The sequence below is a fragment of the Triturus cristatus genome, chromosome 4_2 (genome assembly GCF_964204655.1).
Source record: "Triturus cristatus chromosome 4_2, aTriCri1.1, whole genome shotgun sequence".
NCBI lineage: Eukaryota > Metazoa > Chordata > Amphibia > Caudata > Salamandridae > Triturus > Triturus cristatus.
The window spans coordinates 875,192,305-875,220,116 of NC_140586.1; positions in this window are offsets into that span (position 1 = coordinate 875,192,305).

A 27,812-nucleotide genomic window follows, 5' to 3' on the forward strand; every position below is an offset into this window, starting at 1 on the left:
CCGCCCTCCCCCTGACACCTACTTAATGGAGGCTACTGTGCGGTCGCGCAGCGGGCACGTCGCTTGCGCACCAAAGGCAAGCCCGACCGCGACCAGCGCCAGGAATCCTAGTCCTACGACCCACCTGTGCTACAGCTCCTCTGCTCTCTACGCACTCAAAGTCGGCAGGAACAACAACTGTAAACTCTATTCACCTCTCGATACCCACAGACACTTCACCTGCCGCCACTCCTTCGCCGAGACCCAGGAGCCTGGACGCTCCAGCAACAACGCCATCGCACCCCAAATCCTGCAGTGCATCCTTCTCAACGTCTGCTCCCTCCACAGACAAGCCACGGAAATCTGGGACTTCCTTGATAGAACAACCACTGATGTAGCCTTCCTCACTGAAACCTGGACGAACGACGCCTTGGGACCGTGCATCGGGATCGCCATCCCGGTAGGGTACAAGATCGCACGGAAGGACCGCCCAGTGGAGGCATCGTCATCACCCACAAGTCCAACCTTTGTCTGAGCACCTACACCGATGGGTGCACAGAGGTGATGGAACACCGCCATTTCAAGATACAAACCAACCTGTCCACCACCCTCCTTTACAGACCCCCCCGGTCCCTGCGAACCTTTCTCCGACTCCATCACCAACATCAGCCTGCAAGCCATCACCTCCACAGACTACAGCCTGCTGGAAGACCTCAACTTCTACCGCGAAAACCTCCAAGACCCCAACTCTGCCTCCCTCCTGGACAACTTCCACTACATCGGACTCAAACAGATCATACCAGAAACAACGCACTCAGCAGGACACATCCTCAACCCCATCTTCACAGCTGGAAACTCCATCACCTTCAGCCACACCTCCAAACTCCCACATGGACAGACCATCGCTGAGTCAAGTTCACCATCAAGACTAACATCACCCGCAAACGTCCTCTCCAGGGCAGGAACTGGAACAAGATCTCCGACAACCAGCTCACCGCCTTCCTCGGTAGCTCTGCTACAGACGACGACCCTACCACTGCAGCCCATACCCTACACAACTGGATCACCGACTGTGCCAACACCATCGCCCCCTCAAGAAAACTTCCAAACCTCATGGCAAGAAAGCCAGATTGTTCTCCACTGAACTGTGAGAATCTAGACAAACCTGAAGACGCCTCAAAGCTATGGAGGAACTCCAAAACTACAGCAGACTTTGACAGCTTCAAAGCAGCCACCGCCGCCCATCAGAAACTCATCAGATACTCAAGAAAGAAAGCACTCCAGGCCAGAATTACCACCCACGCACACAGCAGCAGGGAACTATTCAGCATCATCAATGTGTTTGCCCCACCCAAAAGTGACACTACTGACATCCCACTCTCCGAGAATCTCTGCGACGGACCCTTGCTTCATTCCTTCTCAAAATCAGGCCATCTACGACTACTTCGACCACAACCTCCATGTGGAACCCACACCCACTGTCCCCTACATCACGCAGTCGACACTTGACAGCTGGATCGGCTGCAGCATTGAAGACATCCTGAAGACTATGAAGTCCATTCACTCCGTGGCCACCACGTACCCCCACCACATATACCACAGAGCCGCAGACATTGCCCCCGAGGTTAGAATCCTCAACCGCTCCCTCAAGACCATCTTCTCCGACGACTGGAAACACGTCAAGATCAACCCTCTCATGAAAAAACCCTCTGTGGCCCCCACCGACCTCAAGAACTACAGAACGAACTCCGTACTCCCTTACCCGGCGAAAGTCATGGAAAAAGCGGTCCACACTCAACTCGCCTACTTCATAAAAGATACAGGATCCTCGACTCCTCCCAATCAGTCTTCAGAAAGAATCACAGCACTGTAACCCCCCTTATCGCTGCGACAGACTACTCATCTCCCTCCTCGACAGAGGAGAGACTGTGGCCCTCGTCCTCCTGGACCTCTCCGCTGCCTTAGACAGTCTCACACCACACCCTAGCCCGCAGACTCCACAAAGCTGGTATTTGGAACAAGGCCCTCAACTGTATCCGCTCATTCTTCTCTGGCAGAATGCAGCTGGTCAGACTTCCTCCTTTCCCCTTAGAACCCACAGCGACTACCTGCAGAGTCCACAAGGGTCCTCCATCTGCCCCACCCTGTTCATCGTCTACATAGCCCGCTCGCATTAATTGTCCGATTATACGGACTCAACATCGTACCGTACGCCTACACCCAACTCATCCTCTCCCTTTCCAATGAACCCAACATCTCCAAACACAACTTTCAAGAAGGAATGGAAGCCGTTGCCAAGTAGATGAACAGCTGCCTACAACTAAACACGGACAAAACCGACACCCCGTTGCCTGAAACGACACCTGGTGGCCCCCTGCCCTCAGAAACCCACCCTCCCAGATGCAGCCTATCATGAGGCAAGAAAACACCTGGGGGAGGCTGCTTAGCCAGGGCCTGATCCACCCTCTTGTGCACAAAACCAAAATCAATCAATCAACGGTTTGTAAAGCGCAACTACTGAAAGGGTTCCAAGGTGCTGGGGGGCTGGGTGGGTAGGTGCTCGGCTCCAAGGTTGTTACGGTGCTTCTTCGAAGAGCCAGGTCTTGAGCCCCATCATGAACTTGGCGAATGAAGGTATCTGTCGGAGGTGGAGAGGGAGGATGTTCCATGCCTTAGCCGCAAGGAAGGAGAAGGAGCGTCGTCCTGTTCTGATCTTCTTGATGCGGGGTTCCATCGCAGAAGAGAGCTGAGCTGAGCAGAGGGATCTTTGGGGTGCGTGGAACGAGATGCGCTGATTCATGTAGGCTGGTCCGGTGTTGTGGAGGGCTTTGTGGGTGTGGGTGAGGAGCTTGAAGGTGATTCTCTTCTCGACAGGTAACCAGTGTAATGTCCGTAAGTGTTGGCTGATGTGGTAGTGGCGTGATAGGTTGAGGACTAGTCTGGCGGCAGCGTTCCAGAGTTTGTAGGTAAGATTCTTGCTGATCCTAGCGTAGAGTGTGTTGCCATACTCCAGTCTGCTGCTGATTAGGGCATGAGATGATGAGAGACTGTTTTCCTGTATTCAATGGGAATCCATTTGAAGGTCTTTCGGAGGAGGCGAAGGGAGTGGTAGCAGGAAGAGGTGACGGCACTGATCTGGAGGTCCATTTTTAGTTCGGAGTCCAGGATGATTTAGAGGTTGCGTGCCCGGTCCGAACCACCAGGATCAGGATATCATCTTCCAGGAGGCTCATATTCACAAGATCTGTGCTTCAACACCAAGCTCATGATCTTCCCAGACTACACCCGGATGGTCCAGCAGCGCAGATGCTTCTTTGATGATGTTAAACAGAAACTCCGGGCCCTTCAGATCCAATATATGCTCCTATTCTCGGCTTGTCTGAAAGTAATTTTCAACTTCCCCACCTATTTCTTTGACCGTCCACAGCAAGCATGGGAGTGGGTGATGGTGCAACAGGCACTTCGGCCCACCAGAGTTGGGGAGGCAGCAAACATGAGGACAACTGGGTACCCGTTAACTCCCCTCTCGGGTATGCCGGAGAAAGAGAACCCCCTCAAGGAGGGGCTGACCAAACCAGCATAGGAGACGAGGGTTATTGAGCCCATCTCGTGCTAGGAGTGCACTGGGAGCTCTGGACCCATAGGCGTTGCTCTCTGGCTCCCCCACTCTCTTTCAGACTCAAGACGGTGATCATGAGCCACTCACTTGAACCCTGGCAGGCGGTGAGGTGCAGAATGACCCGGTCATGGATAGCCAACCATTGCTGCAGATGCTGTGACCTACTCTATTGCGGTATTGCACATAATCTTTTTGGATGTGGAGTGGGGTGAAGGGAGTGTTTTCCTTTGTGCTTACGTTCTTTCATTTTAGTGTGATAATCATAAATTGCTGTCAGCTAGCCTGAACTTTCCATTGGGCAACCGGGAACCTCAGATGGATCCGGATCCTGAGGCACCCTACTAGTTTCTTTATGTTTGCATGTTGGGCAACAGATGCTTCAGGGTTGAAAGAATGGGGTGGGGTGCTCTTGGGTGGGATGGGTTACTGTTCTTTTTTGCTTTATTGTTCCGATTTTCTTTTGCAGGCATCTACAACAAACTTCATCCACTGCGTCACTCACATACCACATTCTCTACTGCTCCACTGAGTCTATCCCCCTGTGGACCAGGAGGTTTATCGTGGGAAGAGGATCCAGACCACCACTTTCCAATCCTGCCCTAACTGGTTATGGTATTTCCCTGGATTGTAAACTATCTCTTCTACTGATAGGATAATGGTGGTACTTCTCTATATAAAACGGTTTCGCCTGGATGTGGTCATGCATCTTTTAGGCCTCCACTGTCCCTTCCTCGTCAGGTTTGGCTATGACCAAGTTTTTCATGCTGGCTTATTCAAAGGTTCACAGGGGGTCGGGATCCTGCTGCTCAATGCCTTCCCAATGTCTGTGTCCTCCTCATACATCGACCCACAGAGGAGGTACTTAGGGATGGAGGGCCCTCTGGAGTCTAGACACCAGAACTTCATATCGGCCTATGTTCCCCAACAAATGTTGCACTAGACACTGCAGGTGCTCCAGGACCTTGTGGTGCCCCCCACCCTCCCCAGAGACTACCTGATTGGGGGTGATTTTAACGCGGTCCCAGACCCCGGTCTGGATATTTCCAAGGCCCTTCAGCCAAGCTGAATTGCGCACTCATCCCAACTTACATTGTGGACCGACTCAATTGGCCTAGGAGATGCTTGGAGATTTTGGAACCTCTCACAGCAACTTTATACTTACATGTCAGCAGTCCATAAAATGGGTTCCAGACCTCGAGACGCTCACAGGTGAAGTAGCCGTGCTCTACAAATCCTGATTGATTGAATCAGTCAGATTTGATTCCCGGCCAGTCCCCTTCATTGTATTACAATGTGTACAGAACCTGACCTAAGGCATCTCAGATCACACACCCCTTAACTTCGAAATGGAAACGTCTCAAGCACCTTGCGACCTATGTGGCGCATCAATGCCTGGCTTCTAGTAGATCAAGACTGCATTGACGTTAAAGAGGAGGAACTCCAGATCCTACTTAAGCTCAACTGTAATGCTGTGTCCTCTGCTGGAACCCCTATGGGCGTCCAGTAATCGCACCCTGAGGGGTCTGATCAAGGGATATGTAAGGGGAGACATGCCAAATGGTACAGGTAATGGATTTAGAAGTCCAGATCCTCTCCCTATAGTGGTGGACCTGCGGCTGGCCCTCTGCGACATTGAGAGCCAGCCGCAGGTCCACCACTCCAGGGAGAGGATCTGGACTGCCGGTGCTAGCGTGGTCCACCCTGAAACAGATCTCCCTAAAGGATGGTAGGCAGTGCTGGAGAGCATTGACCCAGCTGGTCTATGAACATGGAGACAAATCTTGCAAGTTCTTATATTGGTTGGCAGCTCATGCCGCCTCGACTAGGACAGTATCGGCCATTCGCGATTCTCATGGAACCCGTTGTGAAAGTATGCCTAAGGTTGCTCTGGTCTTAGCGGCTTATCAAGACTTCTATTTGGCAACCCCCTGGGCCCCACAGGAGTGTGCATTTCCACTGCTAAAGGAGATTTCCCCTGCACTCGATCCCTGCCTTCCGTGACCCGAGAACTTGACTAACCGATTTCGACTGAGGAGATAAACGTGGCCATTTCAGAACTCAATTCGGGCAAGACCCCTGGCAGACGGGTTCCCCATTGAATTCCTTATAAGCTACCTGACTCTTTTGCTCCCTCACCTACTGGCCCTCCACACTGAGGTGGCAGAGCGTGGATCCTCCCCCCCACAGGCCTGGACACTGCCACTATCATGATTTCCAAGGCCAACCAGCCCGCAGAACATTTCTCCTCTTATATGCCTATCTCTCTCATAAACGTGTTTGCGAAGGTCCTAGTGAATACATTAAGTCACACACTGAGTTACCTAATCCACCCAGACCAAATGTTGTTTCATGCCTGGCAGGAGCACCCGCTGTTGCATACAAAGGGTACAACTCACCCTGTCCCAGCAGTACCAGTTGAGCGGCTCCCTGGCCTTACTCCTAATTGACTTTGAAAAGGCCTTTGACACTGTTGCATGGACCTTCTTGGAAGCTGTGCTGAAGCATGCAGGTTTTGGGACTCCCGCAGACTCATCAGCCTGCCATACAATGCCCCTGCATCCCATGTCCAGGTAAACAGAGTCCTATGCCCTCCCTTCCCAGTTTTTAGAGGCTGCCACCAGGGCTGTCCCCTGTCTCCAATATTTGCCCTAGTATTTGAACTCTAGGCACTTCTTATCAGATGTAAAGCCCAAATTTGGGGATGGCTTTAAGAGGAGGATCCTGAAGAGCGCATAGCTCTATATGCGGATGACATCCTAATATTTCTAGATGACCTGTAGCCTACCAGCACCAGATGCCTCTAAATACTACACCTATATGGTGAAGCCTCTGGTCCACGGATAAACAAGTCTCAGTTGGTAACGGTTGGGGAAAACACTGGAGGACATTCTTGGTGCCCTGCGATCCCGATATGCTGCATCTCCTTCAGATATTTAGATATCTATATTCTCCACCTCCCAAACCTGGCCTGGACTCTTAGGGGCAGATTTACAAGGACTGGCGCATCCCTGCATATCAGCAGGGATGCACCAGGTAAGATGCGTCACGCATGTTTACCCATGAGCCATTTGCAATGCGGCGCATCGTGGCGCAAGGATAAACAGCTGCGTGACGCATCTGATGGCGTAAGGGCGGCGCATTGCTGGAGCCATGTCGCAAGCACGACAACTCCAGCAATGCTCAGGGGCTGCCCATACCCAACATGCTGCGTCATGCCTTACGCCTGCTTCAAGCAGGCGCAGGGTTTTGACGCAGCGACGTCGGAAAAGTGACTCGGTGAAATCTTGTAGATTTCACTGCGTCACTTTTCCAAGGTTTTTCCGACAGAACGCCCACCCTGCATATATTAAACCTGATGCAGGTTTAATGTGGCGCAGGGATTTACAACGTGACGCATCTCCCTAGATGCGTCACGTTGTACATAAGGCGCAACATGGTGCATGGTTTACGCCGCCGCTGCGTCACAGAAGTGACGCAACGGCGGCGTAAATGTGTCGCAAGGGGCTTGTAAATCTGCCCCTTAATTTTCAGCCCATTATGAAAGCCTTGACTAGGGACCTGGAAAAGGAGCCTCCTAAGCACTATGGGGCGGGTAGCCTTATTTAATATGATGTGCCTCCTGCACTTGTATGTCATTGTGAACTTCCATAATTTAACCCCCTGATGTCAGTCCTGTTGTGCCTCTTGGAGGAGGTTGGGGGACTGAGACTGGAGAGAACCTTTATCAGCATGGCCACATTGTTTGCCAAACAAGATATTGTCCGTAACTGGAAGTCGCTGGAATTGCCCCTCGTTGGCGGGGTGGAGGAGGGGGGTGGACAGGTGTGCCAGCTTTGAGAAGCTAATCTACGAGGCCCAGTCATGCCACCGAAAGTATAAGATATGGAGGGGGGTGGACGCATCATGGGTTGAATGTGTAATGATATTGATGGTAATGTAGTTACTATGTTTATATCTCTAATTCTTTTTAATGGAGTCTTGTAGAATTGTGGGAAATGCTGAAATCTGAGAACTTGGGTATCAAAAAAATGTGATGCTTTAAAGTCCCACAGTTACCTGGATAAATACTAAGGGGCAGATTTACAAGCCCCTGGCGCCTCTTTTACGCCACAGTTGCTTCACTTTTGTGACGCAGCGGTGGCGCAAAGCCAGCGCCATGGTGCGGGGTACATACAACGAGACGCATCTGGGAGATGCGTCACGTTGTAAAGCCCTGTGCCACATGTAGGCGTTCCGGCGCAGGGCGGGGGCCTTCCGGCGCAGGAACGCCTCCTAAAAGTGGCTGAGTGAAATCTACAAGATTTCACTCAGCCACTTTTAAGGCCATGCTGCGTCAAAACCCTGCGTGCGCTTGAAGCAGGCGTAAGGATTGCTGCAGCATTTTAAAGATACGGCACCCCCGAGCCTTGCTGGAGCTGCGTTGCTCTTGCGACGCAACTCCAGCAATGCGCCGCCTTTTTTGGCAGCAGATGCGTCACACATCTGTCCATTTTTGTCCCATGGGGCGCCGCATTGTAAATGCGGTGCATCCATGGTGGCAGAGCCATGACGAACAATAACTGGCGCATCCCTGTTGATATGCAGGGATGCGCCAGTTATTGTAAATCTGCCCCAATGTGTCATTGTGCCCGTAGTGCTAGAGTTAAAGCAGATGCCACCCATGGGGTGTGCACCACAAAGTTTAATCTTAACCACACCATGGGGGACCTAGCGGCAGCCCCAGAAAAATATGGTAGTCTGGCTTACAAATCTACAGCGACTGATGCTGGGAAGGAATAGCTGCCTATTTACATCCATCTCGGGACTTGGATGTTCACGCTGCTCCTCAGAGTGGACCATAAGTTCCTTTGGGTTCTGATGCAGATTTTGTGTGCGTCAGTCTTTACAAAGTTGATGTAGCAGTTGCACTTATGGTGTGAGTGTGGACCCAAGCTGGTTTTCAAGGCTTCCTCTTGCAAATCTGAGATCGCTTTCACACACTCGAGGTGAGGTCTGAATTCTGGTCACGTTCCTGCCTAGGGTGACAAACATGTCTTCTCCAGCAACAGTGTACCAAGGCGATGGCCCTTGAATCCTCATGGGCCTTTCCTGGTATACAGGGCATGTTACTCACCTAAGGAGACAACTCGCTTGGGGGTCACGGGTACGACCCTATTATTTCCACATTGTTGCACCAGTGCAACGGTCCTTAAGTTCCAATTGCTCACTCTTGTTGTGCAGTGGTTGTCTCTCACATTTAAGGTAGCCCTATAGTCTCTGAAGCATTGTTATAATGCGAAGGCCCTTACATTTCAGTGCCCCCCTTTTCTAATACAGGGCTCATATCTCTCGCATGGACAGGTAGTACGATTGGTGCAGTGGTCCCGTTGTACTCTAATCTTACACTCTGCTTCTCAGACTCTTGAATCTGGACTTCTAGACCTTGCTACCACCTAGCTGTCTTCTGAACCTCAGGGTTCACTCGTCTTGGGTGAGGCAGAAGGTTGTGTTCCATGTGAGAGTTCTTGATCCTCTTGGGTGATGTTCCCTCAGCAAGCATTGGAGACTGGGCAATGCTCGGGTCATAATGCTGGTTGCAACAAGCTGAACTCTTGTTGAGTTCTTACATGTTGATGATCAGTTTTATCTGACAGTGTTAGTCTCAAGCCTCCTCTTTCATAAACATTCTCCATACACACTGTTGGATTTTGTGTGTCTGCTTTTGGTTTGTGTAACGGGGGCCTACTTAGAAATGCCCACATCTTATGACACTTATTATAGTTAATATTCTATCTCTGAAAGACAGTCTCCAAATTTGAGACCCCCCCAACACAGGCTCCCTTGATGTTCTCATCAGTGATGTGTGGTTTAAATGGTTACCCGTGACATTGTTCCCACTCTTTATGATTTCCTTATCAGTCCCATAGTCTTCCACAGATGTGCTCAAGCCTCCTTTGACCAGTGATTCCTTACGAATGAAAGAGTTACCTTTTGAAATGCGGGACAGACCTTTGCTCTCCCTTCACACAGTAGTTTTCCTTCCAGTTTGAGAAAATGCAAACCACAATTTATTTTGAAGATTTACTGATTGACAGCTGAACTGAACTTGGTGTTATTTATTGTTGGTTATTAATACACATTTGTTTGACTACAGTCTCAGTCACATGACCTCTTCCGACTTCATGGCAGAAGAAAAGTGCAGGAGTTGCTCTTCTTATTGCGAGAAGCTTGGTGCCTTGATTTACTGTTGGACAGGGGAGCGGTCTCTGCGCCAGTTCATCCGGCAAGGGACGTGTCAGGTGAGTTAGCCGCTGCAGTATCGGCGTGCACATCCCCCAAGGCAGAGCCTGTGGACATCATGAAGCCCAGGTAGGTGGCTGGGGCCATTTGTGGGTTCAGAGAGGGACCCTGGAATCAGAGCAAGGTCAAGATGAGGCAGGACCGCAGACGATAAGCGTCATAACTGTCAATGCATGTGTAGCGCAAAACGCTTCTCCACTTGGACTCGCGGCCCGCAGGGGAACAGAGATAGCATAATGAAGGGCACATGGGCGAGGGGCAAAAGAAGGCCCAGGCGTCGAGGTGTTTTCCCAGGGTAGTGATCAAAGACTGAGACAGGCTGCGTGGTGTGGCTGCAGGAGAAAGCAGGCTGAGGTAATTCACAGGCAATCTAGCACAAAACAAGGGTACAGTTCCTAATAGGCGGTGGGAGGTGATAAAGTTGTCAGAAGGAAATGGCGGGTGTACCAGAGGGATTTTGGGGGGATCCAAGTGATCAGATCTGAATGCCATCACACACCCAGAAGGGTGTCATGCTTCATCATTGGGCTGCTTCTCATCGGGCTGATTCTGCAATGCCCGGTGGGCCCCTCAGTGGCGGGCTCTTTAGCGGAGATCTTTTGATCTTAGGCATAGTGATAAATGCAAGTGAGGGTGTGTCAGTGTAGGGAGGTGTCTAGGTGAGCGAAAATAGCCTAAGGAGTACAGAGGAGACTTTTTAGTAAAGTGGTCCCCATGACAAAGTAAAAACAAGGGAGCTGTCAAGGGTAAGGATATACCAAGATAGCTTCAAAAAGGGGGACATGGGGGTCATTTGATGTAGGCCATAGTTCTCAATATCTAGCTTGGTCTCTTTGAGATGTCTCTCCCAGCCTTTGCTAGACCCAGTGTTCCTCTCACAGGATGGCCAAACAGAAACTCAAAGGGACTAAATCCCATTCCTTTCTGTGGCACTTCTCTGTAGGTGAAAATCAGGCATGGCAAAAGAACACCCCATCTCACGCGTTCTTCAGGGAGTCCCATGATAATACCTTTCATGGTCTTGTTAAATCGCTCAACTAGACCATTGGTTTGTGGGTGATATGGGGTGGTAAACTTGTATGTCACCCCAAACTCAGCCCACATGGCTTTTAGGTAGCAGATAATGAAGTCACTCGCTCTGTCTGACACCACCTCCTTAGGAAATCCCATCCTAGTAAAGATAATGATTAGGGCCCTGGCACCAGCAGGAGGAGTGACTGCGCTAAGAGGAATTGCTTCAGAATACCTGGTGGTATTATCCACTACCAACAGTATCAATCTATTTCCTGATGTTTCACCTTTTCTAAGGGAAACCCTACCACTGGAAGTGGAATTAACAGGGCTGTTTTTCCACTGACTTGACCGGTAGCACAGGAGTTGCTAAACTCCTTTACTTTCTGGGACTTCCTTGGGCAGTCAAAGTGGGAAACTAGCCTACTCAAAGTCTTTGCCTGGCCAAAAGGCCCAGTTAAGGAGATGTCATAGGCCAATGAGAGTAAAGACTCTCGTATTGCTGAGGCTCCACCACTTGTAGAAGCACCAGGTTTAGGATATCAGGCCTCAATATACAGGCATCCCTCCTCCCAATAGGTTTTGTGGGATCCACTGATATCTTCCTTTTCCTGTGAGGCAGCTTGATGTCTCAGGCTCTTGAGTGGGGCAAGTTCTATGTCATGGCACAGCTCTTTCCTACAGGGTCTAGCTGGGTCTAGGAGCTCTGATGTGTAAGGCCCAAGTTCCCGGGGTTCAGTTCCCTACAGGACTGACAGGTCTTCTCCATGAGGAGAGGAGACCTGAACTTGTGGCTTCTTAAAAGTTGGTTTCCTAGCCTTCTTACCTTTTCTCTTGGATGGTTGGGTCATTATTCCAGGCGCCAACTCCACTTTTGTCGCCCTGTGCTTTGCTCTGAGCTCCTTATTTTGCACACACCCATTCAGGTATTCCTAGCATGTCTGCATGGTATCTTACCTCTACCTCAACCCATGCTGAGGACTCCAAATCACTCTCTAGCAGATACTGTACTGGGATGGCAGAGGACACAACCACCTGCTTTTGGCCAGTGACCCCTCCCCACTTTACAGATACCATAGCCATGGGTGAACTTTAGTATGGTTACAGGCATTGGTTGCTGGTTATGTTTGTCCATCCAAATACTGCTTTGGGCATACTAGGATTTTTAGTCGCCATGGTGACACTTGCACCTGTATCCCTCAGGGCTTCTACTCTATCCCCATTGATATATGGCTGTTGTCTACATTAAACCCACCTTGAGGGGTCTGATTAAGGGATATGTGAGAGGAAAGGAGACATGCCAACTGGTACAGCCTGCCTGCGCCCGTCCACGACCTGACTGCGGCCAGCGCCAGGAACCCTGGACCTCCAACCATCTATCGCTACAACACTACTACCCTCCTCGCGCTCAAACCCGGAAGACTCAGAGACAGCCAACAGGCCTCACCGAACATGACCCATGGCCAGTTCTCCTGCCTCCACTGGCACCAGACCTTCATCACCACCCCGACCTCCTACACCACCAACGCCAGCACCGACAACACCCTAAGATGCATCCTCCTCAACGTGCGCTCCGTACACAGGCACACCATGGAAATCTGGAACCTACTTGATTCTCTCCCGCCCGACATTGCATTCTTCATGGAGACCTGGACCAACGCCTTCTCCACCCCCAACATCAACACGGCCATCCCGGACGGGAACAAGATCCAGAGGAAAAAACGCCCCAACCACCTGGGAGGGGGCCTCGCCATCGCCCACAAGAGCACCCTCCGCCTCACCACCTCCAGCTAAACCTTTCCTCTGCCAAACACCTGCACTTCCAGATCAGCCCCAACGCCACACTACGAGGAACCCTCATCTTATTATTAGCATTTTTAATTTAATCAAAATTTAGAGTTTTCTTCGACTCGCATGATATTATATTTACCTATTCTTGCTATCTGGATTTTCTCTAATTCATTTGGCTCTGCATAACCAAATTTAGCCGTTGATTGTCCAAATAAAGCAGGCCAAAGCTCAAAGTCCAAAAGTTCTTTGCTCAGCACGTTGCAGTCCCAAAGATTTCCAAAGGACCAGAAATCGTGCAAGCATCTATCATCGTCTGTGAGGTCTATAGGGGTGTGCAGTCATCCAAACCGCCGAATGCTCTCGCCCCTCCCTATTCTACTACTCTTTTTATAATAAATTGCAGGTTAACATGAAACATTTTTAGGAAAAGAATGAACAGGATTGGTTGATTGAAACGTCCGATCTTACATCAGTGAATGTTCTCATGGATTTTGCTGGTTCATTTCCGCAGTTAATTTTGCCCTTATGCAACAATGTTTAAGGTTTGCTTGCATGTCCCAATTGTTCATTTATACCAGTTTTTACTGACTGAAGTTTGGCAGTCCACCAAGTTCCTATCCTTGACCAGGAACACTGTGCCTTAGGTTATTAGGAGGTCTACGGTGCCATCCGAGTCTGCGCAGTAGGCATCGCGCTCACCAGACGGTGGCCACTACTGAACTCCATTTCGGACGCCATTTTTAGGTAGACCCAAATGTCAACTTAAGCCGAAACAAACACAAAAGAATAATTAATACAAAGAAATGAAGATTCTAATGTTAAACCCTCACTAATCCCTTTATGTATTCATATTTTCCTAGGTTATAGTGACATTTAAGCAATAATATTCACCTTTACGGTCCAAAACGGGAACGCAAATATCACAAAAGCACCATAAATCATGCGATATCCCATTAACACATGTACTACTATTAATATGCGTACGTATTTTAGTTATTAGAGTTATTTTGCCATGCAAATAGCAATAAGTCCCACGTGTAATTGGTGTTTACAAAGGGTGCAAATAGTTGGTTAGTCTAACACAGCACACGGTTAATTCAAGTTATTATATTAGTCGGTTAAATGATTAATATTTTCATGTAAAATAGAGGACGTACACAAAATTTTCCTTTACCTGCTCCATCAGTTTCAACACCCTCCGCAAGACCTTCAAATAGTTCCCCCCTGAATCAAGGAAGACAGTCACCCACGCACTCATCACCAGCAGACTGGACTATGGAAACGCACTCTACGCCAGCATCAACAAGTCCCTACTCCGCAAACTCCAGACAATACAGAACACCGCCACCAGGCTCGTACTCGGCATCCCCCGGCACGAACACATCAGCCAACACCTACGAAGACTCCATTGGCTCCACTTGGAGAAAAGTCACCTTCAAAATCCTCACTCATGCCTACACAACAACGGACCCAAATACCTCAACGACAGAATCAACTTCCACGTACCCAAAAGAAACCTCCGATCTTCCAACCTCGCACTGGCCGAAACCCCACGCATCCACAGAGCAGGCGGAAGATCCTTCTCCCACATTGCAGTCAAGATCTGGAACGAGCTACCGGCAGACATCAGACGCGCCCCTCCCTGAACACCTTCAGGAAGACCCTCAAAACCTGGCTCTTCGGCTAAACAGATCTGCGGACCCCCCTCCTGCTCAGCGCCTTGAGACCCTCACGGGTGAGTAGTGTGCTTACAATTCCCCTGATTGATTGATTTAAAAGCCCAGATCCTCTCTGTGGAGTGGTGGACCTGCAGCTGGGCCCCAACGACATTGAGCTCCAGCCGCAGGTCTACCACGCCAGACAGCCAGGGCAGTTGCATCCACTCCACCCTCTGAGATTAAGATAGCTTCACTGTGCTCTCTGACCTGGTCAGTGCACACCAAGGATCCCATCAGGAAACTCTCCATCCCAGGTGTAACTGGGGGTGCACTAGTGGAAGCCTTTTTGGGACAGTAACAGCCCCCACTTAATATGTGTCCATTGGCCTTACAATTGAAACATCAAGCCTTTTTTGAATCCCAGTTCTTACCCTGGTACCCTCCCTTGGAATGTGAAGTGCCTCTGGACCCACCACAGGTTTGAATGGGACCGTAGAAAACTCTTTACCTTTTTTCTTTAGACTTTTCCACATCTTTCCAGTGGGGGAATAGCAAACCCTTTCTTTTGCCACCCCCTCCCTGAGACATTTGGGACACCCTACTCTTTATCCTATGGTTATGTCTACCAAGTATTGATTCAATTTTTCAGATGTACAATAACCTACACCACCCTACACTTGTACCCCTCAAACTTGCATTCACCAATGTGACTAAGATCAACAGATCTCTGCTAAAAAGCACCCATTGAAGAGCCTCATTGGCATTGCAGCGCCCGCCCAACGAGGGTCAGCCCAATGATAAGGCATGACACCCTTCTGGGTGTGTGAGGGCATACAGATCTGATCACTTGGGCCCCCATCTCCCCCCAAATACCTCTGGTCTACCAGCCAGTTCCTTCTGACATCCTTATCATCCACCCCCATGAGGAACGGCACTTTCCTTTTGCGCTAGAATGTTCATTTAGGAGCTTTGGTGCTGGACCTATTATATCTGCTCCCTTTCCCTCCTTTGATTTAAAGTGATTAAGAACCAAGCAGCAGGAGGTGAACAGTTGATCCTTGTTTTAGGCATCGGTTTTAGCGATGTCAGATGTGGGGTAGTGGAAAGGCCTTCCCAAGAGGATTGGGAAATCTGCAAAGGGAAAGTAGGAGGTGAAGATCAGTGGTTGGAGGTTACATCTCTGAGAATGCAAGAATGGCTGGAAAGGGTTCCACAAGGTGACTTGGGGAGGGTAGAACAAGGGGCCTTAGCAAGACCATGACCCATTGCCCATCTGCAGGGCCAATGCTGGGCACAGCGGTGGCAAGGTTGAAGTGGAAAAGGATGAAGATCTGGAGGCAATGGAGCATTAACCATGAGCAGCTACTAGTCTAGGGCAGCAGGAAGAGCAAAGTAATGGGCCCAAAAGGGTGCATTCCCACAGAGGTCAAGTGGGGCACAGGCACAGGGAGGACAGCGCATAGGCTTAGCTAGGGCATAGGAGGTTAGCGGTTCATCTTTCTCATCCTGCCTCTAGTGGGCTGGTAGGCATCTTGAGTGCGGCGTCTGGGGCTCTTAGTTCGGATAGCAGAAGGATGGAAGTCACTGGAGAGACAGAATAGAAGGGGAGGAATGTTAAACAGAAAAGGGGTATACACACCTTATCTATCCTCTTTCTTACAGTTTTCAGGACCTCTGCGAGCAGCAGATTATGGAGAGCACAGTGCAGCCAAAAACAGAGAAGTGAAGGTGTGGCACAGAGCGATCAGACGGATGGTGTTGTCGGACCTGTTGTATTCTGACAAAGGGTCCAGTGAGGACTCTCATCAGGTCCATCAGAGGACATGCGCAGAGCATCTTCGGGAGGAAGGACATACAGGTCAAAACGGCCCATAACTCTAGAGTACTTGGGAGGGCTGATGACTACCCCCTCAGGATAAGGTAGACATTTAACCTGAGGTGGTGTATAATGTGCAATATCTGGTGGCAGTACCAACACGCGCTGAGTGGGCAGGGGTAGATGAATTAGTTGGTTGTATGGACTTAGACTATGAGGAGGATAGTCTGAAGCAGGGTGAGGTCTTGGGCAGTGATGTGTTTGATAAGGCATAGCAGAGGTGGTGTCAGCAAGGGGCATGAAGGTCTGTGGGTGGTGGGGCCTGGGTTTGTTAATTAGTGTCCACATAGTGTTTTACAGGCTTAAGACACAGTGCCATCCAGATCCACTGACACCAGGTTGGCGGGCAGGCGGCTTCTACTGGCAATGCAGCAGATTACGGAGTGGACACTGACTTTAATGCCAGGTAAGGATGTAAGGACCACTTTGTCGGCCCGCTTATGTTGTGAATTGGGGTGGAGGGTGGGAATGGAAAGGAGTAAACTATATGTCAACAGATGTACTGGTATGTTAAGGACACTGGGTTAGGCACGGAGGACTGAAGGTCAGATACAAAAGAAGGAGGCTGCACAAAAAGACGGAGGATCTCGTACACTGACGGGAACGTCCGCAGGAGAACACCAATGGAACACAGGAACTGATGCTGTGGAACATATTGTGATGAGGGATAGAAAGGTAAGTTCAAAATAGCAGAGTTCAAGGAAATGAAGGAGTTGGAATAAAAAAGTTGTGTTGGGTGCCCCACAAGACTTACCTTTGCTTGTGAAGCGATTCCGCAGAGACGACAGGAGCGCCCGCCTTTGTACCCACCTGACCCCCTTGGACCTAGAAACCAACAGGGATGAGATGGACGCAAGGACAGGAGCCAGAAAAGGGGCGTAGAGTTGTGGTGCGTGGAATGGAGCTTGCAGGATATCCCAAGGGCAACTGGAAAACAGAACAAGAACCTGATTGGTAAAGAACCCCCACTGTCGCCCTTTTCTAACGTTCCCTAAAACACACACAACGTTTTCCTGCCAGGACTCACCAGTATTTCTGCAGATCACAGTATTCAACCATCCGTGTAGCTCCAAACCGAACAGGATAATCCAGGAGAACTCCCCTGCGTGATATCGTCAAGAACAAGATGTCTAATGGTAAACACAGCGCCTCTGCATGAGCACCCAGTAAACCATTAGCATAGCGCTCCTGCGCTGACCCCAAAGAACAAATGATGTAGCGCTCCTGCGCTGACCCCAAATAACAAATGATGTAGCGCTCCTGCGCTGACCCCAAAGAACAAATGACAGCGCTTCCGCGCGAATACCAAGGAAACAAGAGTTTAGCGCTCCAGCGCGGACGCCACAGAAACAAGAATGTTAGCTCTCCAGCGCGGACGCCACAGAAACAAGAATGTTAGCGCTCCTGCGTGGTGGCAAATAAACCAACAGTAACTCACGTAACGGCGGGTCTCTGGAAACCTCCTACGCAGTGTGAGCCACAGAAGGATTTGAAGCACTGAGCCGGCGGGAAACGCGATGTATAAGCGTTTCCCCCGGAAGTGCTTCTGTGACCCGCAGTTGGCTCAGAGGACTAGACCGGGGCTCAGCTTCCAACCGGAAGTGAGTATCCCGGCAGTATTTTGTGTGTTTAGCGGGATGTCGGGGAACGGCAAACGCCGCGAACCCGACAAGTTGCCATAGATGGGCAGTGGCAGTCTGCATGGCCTAGGTGAGGGATACCTAGGGGACCCTCTTCAGTCCCAATGCCCTAGGTCCCAAGGTTCCAATTAATAGAGACTAACAGGGGGCCTGAAGGGCCAATTGTGGAAATGTTTGAGGGAAGAAGCACTGGCACAGGGGACCTGGTTGGCAGGGGCCTTGTGTATTATAATTGAAACCACATCATTTTCTTGGCAAAAAGTGGGTGGCTAACATGTCAATCGAGGCACTTTCTCACAGATGTCTTACGCAAGAAGAGCTCATATTTGGGGGATATGCCTGGACACACTATGATGAATTCAGGGTGCGTATGGTCTTGGACTCCCAGGCCAATATAGGGGGAGATCCACTCTGATCTCTGGCACCACACGATGGATCCTGCAAAATCAGCAAAAACAATATTCACAGCAAGTGGTTTGCCCATAGTCCTTTGTCTGAGGGCTATCATTACACAATGATGATGGATGATGATACAAAGCTTATTAAGCGCTCGAATGCCGGGGCGTCTTGGCGCTGGTGTGTGTACGCAGGTCAGAGACTGAGCTAGATCTACTCAGGAGTAAACAGCCGGGATTTCAAGGCTTTCCTGAAGGATTGAAGGTTAGGCTGCAGTCTCAGTGCCACTCGCAGTTTATTCCACAGTAGTGCTGCACAGCTGGACAAAGGCCTGCCACCCCATCTGGCCCGTCGAAACTTTGGGGTACAGATCAGGCCAAGACTGGTCGACCGTAAGTTTCACGAGGGGGTATAGAGCCTGAACATTTCCTGACAGTCATCTGAGCCCCCACCGTATCGTGCCTTTGTGCACCAGGCAGAGCGCCTTAAATTCAATTCTTTGCTGGACGGGGAGCCAGTGTAATGCCCTTCTTCCCTGTGATGTAGGATGACCCTTAGGGAGCTTTAGGATTCGTTGTACCGCAGCATTCTGCAATTATTGAAGTTTGCTGATCTGATGTTTATCAATGCCCAGAAACATTGCATTACAATAATCCAATTTGGACAGAAAAAGTGCAACCATTACCGTGATCTGTAATATGAGGGGAATAAAAGGGAAAATTTTACGGCAGACGTTAAACTGTTGACCTGTGCCGACATATTAAGTTTATCGTCAAAAATGACCCTAAGATTCCTCACCTTCCTAACAGGGTGAGGACATTCCCCAGCCTCCGACGGCCACCAAGAATTGTTCCATATTGGTGTTCCATTGCCAAACTCAAATCACTTCTGTCTTTTCTGTATTAATCTTCAGAAAACTTAAACTCATCCAATTCATGATGTCCTTTAGACAGGAGTGAAAGCTGGCAGCTGTTAACTCAGGTCTGTCTGACAGGGATATCACCAGTTGCGAATCGTCGGCATACGACTCAAATGTGAAGCCATGTTTCCTGACAAGTATTGCCAGTGGCTTCACATAGACTTTAAACAACGTCGGGGACAGAGCTGATTCTTGCGGAACACCACAGGGCAGGTTGAAACTGTCCGATTGTAAGCCGTCCCAGCTCAAACTCTGTTTCTTGTTCTCTAAAAAAGAGGCGAGGAGAGCCAGAGCCGAGTAACCGATTCCTACCTCACGTAGTTGCCGCTCCAACACCAACACCAACACCAACAATGAACCAACGGCTGGCCTAAGCAGCTCTGCAGGACTGAAAGCAATGTCCTGAACGAATCCAAGCACAACTTTACACAAAGGGGCTCATTATGATGGCGGAAAAATCGCCTCCGCCGAGCCGGCGGTGGCAATCGTTTCGCCATCGTCATGAGATTTACCCCCCGCCATCATAACAGAAAGTCTGTCTGCCGCTTTTCCACCGGTAGCCATCGTCACGATTGCCTGGCGGAGCGGTCAGCATGCTCACAATGGCAGCGGAGCCTGGCAAGCTCTGCCGGCACAATTATGATGCTCGGAAAAAGGTAACAAGGGAACCCTACTCACTCGGAACCAGGGTGTACAGATTATATTCAGAAACAGTGGTTCCTGTGGTGGACATATATCTAGAAGGATAATGATATTCTAATGCGCAATCGCTGTATATTACAGGGTTATATAGATGTCAAAAGTGTAACAGACCGTACACAACACGGTATAGAAAAATCAATTTATATAATCAAAATGGAATACAATTCAGTTGTAAGCAGTGTATTGTGTCCCCAGTGAAAACATGGAACCCATTAACCCCTTCAGCGCTGCGCGGATTCCCCCGCGGTGCTGAAGGGTTCTAGCGCGGGCGGGGCCATGACGGAACGGTTCCGTCATGAGCACAGCTCAACCGATGCTCATGACGGAACCGTTCCGTCATGAGCATCGAAGGGGTTAAAATCGTGACAATTGGTGAACAAGTATACAAAGCTGTTTCCAATACAGTTATAAAGTCGACCCTCCAAAACAATGTATAATAGGAGCGGTTCGCTTTTATGGTCGTCGACGGCGTTTCGACCCCTATGTGGATGGGGGGTCTCTTCAGGACCTAACGATTTAGGGACCTCTGGTCTGGATTAGAGTCCCTGTCATCATATGAATAGTGTGATACCCAACATGAACAAGGAAAAATAACTCACATATGGGACCCGGCCGGGACACTGGGGACACAATACACTGCTTACAATTGAATTGTATTCCATTTTGATTATATGAATTTATTTTTCTTTACCGTTTATTGTGTTGTGTACAGTCTCTTACACTTTTTGCATCCATACAACTCTGTAATATACAGTGATTGCGCATTAGAATAACAATATCCTTCTAGATTTATGTCCGCCACAGGAACCACTGTTTCTGAATATAACAATTATGATGCTGGCGGAAGCCAGCCTTTCCGTGTCGGTTGAACCGCCATTAAAAGGCTGGCGAGAATGTCTTGAGGGGCCCGTTGCGGGACCCCCTTGTGTTAGGGGGAGGTGTTGGTGCACTGGGGGGGTACCCATGGTACCCCCCTACATTTCACTGTACCAAGTGGCAGGCACAATGTAGTGCCCGACACGTAGTGCAATGAAATGTACAACATGCTCTTTTTCACATTGCGGCAGTGCTGCTGTCAACAGCCACTGCCGTAATGTTAAGGGTGCGGAATCCGACCGCAGCGGTCCCATCATAATTGTGTATGCGGGACCGCCGCACACATGGTGGTCGGACCCAATCACCGCTACCGTGGTGGGCGGACCAAGTCCGCCTGCCATCGTAATGAGCCCCAAAGTGTGCATATTTTCAATTTGAGAATCACGGCGTTTATAGAAGCTTCCATAGCTGAAGAAATCATGGTTGGCTATGAAAAGGTATGGTGATCTTCCTAACGGGTACAAAAGGCAGAGGGATAACACCATTATGCTCCTGCTCTAGAGAATATTGTAATAATAGATAGGAGCTATTATCATAATGATATAAATATTTGTGGTGTTCACAGTTCTTGTTTCATTAGTAACAGTTTTATTTCATATTTGTCTAACAATTGCAGGACACTTGGGGCCTTATTACAATGAGGCCTGGAAATGCCTCGACCACAGGTCAGAGGCTTTCTGAGCATTCTCTCGGTTTCAATTCCGACCACCTACTTACAATCTAGGCAGTCGGATTTGAAACAGGCCTGTCATTCCGGCTGGATTCGGATGGGCTCAAGGAGACCGGCCCGTAATCCTTATGGATGGAATTTCCGCCATAGGGATTACAATATTCTGTTTCAGACAGGCGTTCCGTAATGGAATGCCCATTAAAAAGCGAGTTTGGGGGCCCTTAGCAGGGATTAACGGGGCCACCGTAGGTGCAGTTTGTGGTGTTGGTAGGGTTATAGGGTTGGAAGTAATTTAGTTATAATTATTTAATGATTTTTAATTATTATGAATTATTTATTTGAAATTTATTTTTGTAATTTTCTTTAAAATTATTTTGAGTGTGGTTTGTGGTTTTTGTAGGGCTAAAGGTTGTGAAGGAACTGAATTGTAATCATTAATGTTAATTGTTATGAATTATTTAATTGATTGTGTTACTTGTGAAATTAGGAACTTTTTGAAGTACTCTATGAGGTGCGGGTTGTGTTTGTACGGGTACAGAGTGTGAAGTTCATTAAATAAAATGTATTAGCTAATTGTTATTCATTGTTTAATTGATTGATTATGTAATTAAGATTTTTTCTAAAATATATTAGATGTGCGTTTTTGTGTTTCTAGGGATAAAGGGTGGGAAGTTAATTAAATTTAATATTTGTTTTTCAGTTAACTACTATTTAAATTAATATTAATTGTGTAAAATGTGTAATTATATTTTCAAGATATATTTTAGGTGTGTGTTTACTTTGTAGACATATTGGGTAGGACCTTATTTATGTAATAAACGTATGTGTTCATTGTTATGTTTTTTTATTTGTAAATAACGTGTGTTTGCTATAATTGTGAAAATATAACATGGTACTTTTTGTTCTATCAATTAATATATTGATTAAAAAATTTAATAAATACGTATTTTATTTAAAAATTATATATATATATTCACTGAAAAAACCATAGGTTTCACACACGTTATAGTTAGGAATTAGCATTTAAAAAACCTTGCAAATTCACTTAAAAAACCATAGGTTTCACACATGTTATAGTTAGCTGGGCATTTCCCTCGTAAAAAACCAATGAAATTCCCCCGTTATAGTTAGTGCAGGCAACTATAACTCACGCGACCGCAATCCTCTGCTGATGCTAATACTGTATTTAGACACTTATTTACCCATGTCTTCTTCCATTAATTTTTAGCTATACATATATTACAAATATTTTTTTTTCATAAAGACACATATGTCATCAGCAGAGGTTTGCGGTCGCGTGAGTTATAGGGAGTTCTGGGACCCCCTGACCACGGCTAGGGGGTCAGGAACTGTCCACCCTGCCCCCTTTTCACATTCTCCACATTTGTTTTTCACCCCCTCAGAGTGCGAGAGACAAAATGGCGGCCGACACTTCCTGGTTTCGACCGATTCGAATGTTTACTAAGATGTAACAACCAATCAGAATTGCGCTCGCGCACGGCAGGGTGCGCGCACCCAGCGCGCACGCTGCGCGCGTACAGATATATATATTGATTTAAATGCTATTTTCTCTGAAAATACTGAACAGATTTACACCAACCCTGCAGAAGGCACTTCATGGACCTTATGGCTACCTCTCTGCCAAATTTCACGTAATTCTGTTCAGCCGTTCGGGCTGTAGCTGCGACTAAAGTCCCTATGGAAAAATCCATGGGGAAAACGCGTTTTGGGACCCCCCCTTTTTCTCGGCCCCCGCTTCACGAATCACCGAGACTTTCAGGGTAGGAGCGGAGCGCCCCATTAGTTTTGAAAATTTCGTGAGGATTCGTCAATCGGCGCCAAAGTTATTCAAAATAGAATTTTGAGATTTCCTATGGAAACTCGGTCCTAACTATAACTATCTACTGGCGACCGCCAGTAGATTATATATATATATATATATATATACACAAAGTCCCACTCGCGCTCTTGGATGGCAATTGGCAAAGAAAACAGCGAACTTCAATCCAAACAAAGGGGGTTTATTCAATTCATAGACCCGCCATGACGCGTTTCGCCACTGTCGTGGCTTGTTCACACAACGATACACCGTGAAAGGCACCATTACATACTATTGCCTATCATAAACAAAGAAAGAGGACTGTTACCTCTGAAAATGGCTAAGAAACACATGAGCAAAACGGTCGCCATTTTAGCAAGTGCAAAATAAATGGTTGCAACCTAAGTATAAACGTCAAATGGCACCAGTATTTACGTAGCAAGGGCATTTTCACATAGACAAATTTGTCAATAAAGTTATATGAACATTTCTATACGATACATAAACATGTCAGTACATAAGAAATAATTTGTGTCAGTATATTGAAAATAATTCGTTCACCTATGTCGAAATACATCGTATTTTTAACGAACAAATTTGACATAACTTAATAAAATTATGACGTTCATTATTTAAATCGACATTAGAGCATTGCTGTCTAGTATTGATTTCGTATCTGTGGCCCTTTGGTGACGAATGCCCCTTATTCCACATGGTATTGTGGAATTTTTTATGATCACATTGTTTCTCAGGCAAACTATAATTAAACCCTTGTTAGTGGGTGATTGTAAAATTTATGGTTTTCTAATGTATGTAAGGCTATCATAGCATGGTGTCTTTTTGTCCCTTATTTCACCTGTATTTTAAAATTAAGAACCATATGGTCTTATCTCACACAGAGAGAACCGTCGGATGATCTGAGGAGAGGGGGTAGAGATCTCAATCTGGGTCAGCCATAACACCCTTCCTTTCTTCCTGTTAAGAAGATAATACATACAAATGTAAATAAGTCATTGGTAAAATAGACATCAAATTCAAACAATATATACATTCATTCATTTTGAAGATGTATTGCCATTTCTTCGTCAAGGTTATGGCCATTCGGAAACAGGGTACACATACCTATTATATGTTTAGATTCACGTTGTCTAAGTCTTAAAACCCTGTTACCCCCACTGACTTTGGGTGTGATCTGTTCAATGGCATAGTATGTGAGTTTTGAGGAATCTGAAAAATGATCACTTGCAAAATGACGGGCAATGGGATATTGTCTGTCCTGGTTGGTAATAGCACGCATATGTTCCAGCACTCGTTTTTTTGCCATATGCGTGGTGCTACCAACATACCGGAGTTTGCAAGGACACTCCAACACGTAAATGACAAAAGTGCTGGTACATGTCAAGAATTGTGAGATACTCATCATAGTACCCGTGCTGGTGTTCAAATATGTTTTGACCATTTTGCTATTCCCACAGGCTTTGCAATGGCCACACGGGTAAAAACCTGGTAAGTCAATACCTCTATTTTCTAGATTAGAATTGAGATCACTGTGTACTAGAACGTCCCTGAAGCTGCGTCCCCTTCTGTACGTAATCATAGGTTGTGTTGGTAGAGTTTTACCTATGATGGAATCACTTTTCAAGATTTCCCAATGACGTTGTACAATCTTACGGACTTGGGTAGAGTGTCCATTGTACGTCATAATCAGCCTAGCTGTTTCCTCTTCTTCTGTTGTAATCATTTCTGGAGGTGCTAGAGTACTGGATCTTTCAACTGATTTGACTCTTTCTGTTGCTTTTTTGAGAACCCATGATGGATACCCTCTTGCTTTGAATCTCTCCATCATTGTTCTTTCTTCCTTCTGGTAGTCTGATGATAAACTACAATTCCTCTTAGCTCTGAGTAATTCCCCGTAAGGGATGCTCCACTTCAAACTGTCAGGATGACTACTCAGAGCATGGAGCAGAGTGTTCCCAGCTGTACATTTACGATATAAAATCGTATGTACAATGTTGTTCTTCACTTGGACACATGTGTCTAAGTATTCCACTTTCTCTTTGCTAATAGTGCTGGTTAGGATGATGTTCTTATTATTGTGGTTTAGCTTATCGATGAAGAGTACAGCTTCTTTTTCTTCTCCTTGCCATACCAAAAATATATCATCGATATATCTAAGCCACAATATGACCCTGGTGAAAATAGTGTTGTAGATCTGCTCTGGCTTGGGTCTCTTTCTCCCATGCCCCCATGAATAGATTTGCGTAACTTGGCGTGAAACACGTACCCATCGCGGTCCCGTGTTCCTGTTTATAGATCATGCCATTGAACATGAAAAAATTGTTCATGAGACAGAATCTAATCATGTCCAAAATCATACCTGTGTGTTCCAGTAAATCAAGACTCCTCCGTTTTAGAAATTCTGCACAGGATTGGATCCCTTGTTCATGATCTATTATCGTGTATAGTGAGTTTACATCCAAAGTTATAAGGATGTAATCTTCTTGCCATACAAGATCTGAGATTCTATTGAGAAAATCTTTTGTATCTTTTACGTAGGAGGGGAAGGTAAAGACAAATTCTCGTAAAAAATGGTCTACATATCGTGAGATATTTTCGAGGGCACTTCCTCTAGATGAAATGATCGGCCTACCTGGGGGATCGTTCCTATTTTTGTGAACCTTTGGGAGTAGGTACATAACCGGTAAGATGGGACAATCTTTTTTCAGGAAACAGAATTCCTCCCACTCCACCAGGCCTTTGTCTTTCCAATCATTGAGCAATTCCCACCCTTTGTTGATGCTCTCATTATACTCAGCCCGTGTTACATTGGTATATGTTTTACCATCATTCAATTGTCTTAAAGCCTCGTTAATATACATATCTTTAGGCAGAATAACAATGTTTCCGCCTTTATCGGCAGGTCTGATTATGATGCTATCATCAGAGGCTAGATCTTTAATTGCTTCCTTCTGGGTCGCAGTGAGGTTGTATTTGAATTTTTTCATTTTTTTCATCCAGTTATTCTTTCTGAATTTCAACATGTCTGCACTAACTAGCTCCTGAAATGTATCGATGTTATCATGGCCCATTCTGGGGACAAAAGTGGATTGGGGTTTTAAGTTACTACATGCTACTTTGTCATGTTGTACTTCTAATTCATTTAAGATGGTTAGAGAGTCTGAGCTCATACCTGTTCCATCTGGATTGTTTTGGAGCTCATGCAAGATTATCATAGTATCAATATCACCAATGGTTAGTGCCTCTTCCTGTATATTACGTGATATTTGAAGTGTCTCTTTATTTTTTGGGGGCTTCAATTTGTGCCACTTTTTTAGTTTCATTTTTCTGCAGAATTTAAACACATCAATTTTACTTTCAGTGTAATTCATAGGAACTGAAGGACAGAAGGATAGTCCCAAACAAAGAGTTCGTTTTACTTTGTCGCTGATGGTTTTAGTACTTAAATTAACTATAGTCTGATTTACCATTATATCATCCATGCAGTTTCCCATTGCCCGTCATTTTGCAAGTCATCATTTTTCAGATTCCTCAAAACTCACATACTATGCCATTGAACAGATCACACCCAAAGTCAGAGGGGGTAACAGGGTTTTAAGACTTAGACAACGTGAATCTAAACATATACTAGGTATGTGTACCCTGTTTCCGAATGGCCATAACCTTGACGAAGAAATGGCAATACATCTTCAAAATGAATGAATGTATATATTGTTTGAATTTGATGTCTATTTTCCCAATGACTTATTTACATTTGTATGTATTATCTTCTTAACAGGAAGAAAGGAAGGGTGTTATGGCTGACCCAGATTGAGATCTCTACCCCCTCTCCTCAGATCATCCGACGGTTCTCTCTGTGTGAGATAAGACCATATGGTTCTTAATTTTAAAATACAGGTGAAATAAGGGACAAAAAGACACCATGCTATGATAGCCTTACATACATTAGAAAACCATAAATTTTACAATCACCCACTAACAAGGGTTTAATTATAGTTTGCCTGAGAAACAATGTGATCATAAAAAATTCCACAATACCATGTGGAATAAGGGGCATTCGTCACCAAAGGGCCACAGATACGAAATCAATACTAGACAGCAATGCTCTAATGTTGATTTAAATAATGAACGTCATAATTTTATTAAGTTATGTCAAGTTTGTTCGTTAAAAATACGATGTATTTCGACATAGGTGAACGAATTATTTTCAATATACTGACACAAATTATTTCTTATGTACTGACATGTTTATGTATCGTATAGAAATGTTCATATAACTTTATTGACAAATTTGTCTATGTGAAAATGCCCCTTGCTACGTAAATACTGGTGCCATTTGACGTTTATACTTAGGTTGCAACCATTTATTTTGCACTTGCTAAAATGGCGACCGTTTTGCTCATGTGTTTCTTAGCCATTTTCAGAGGTAACAGTCCTCTTTCTTTGTTTATGATAGGCAATAGTATGTAATGGTGCCTTTCACGGTGTATCGTTGTGTGAACAAGCCACGACAGTGGCGAAACGCGTCACGGCGGGTCTATGAATTGAATAAACCCCCT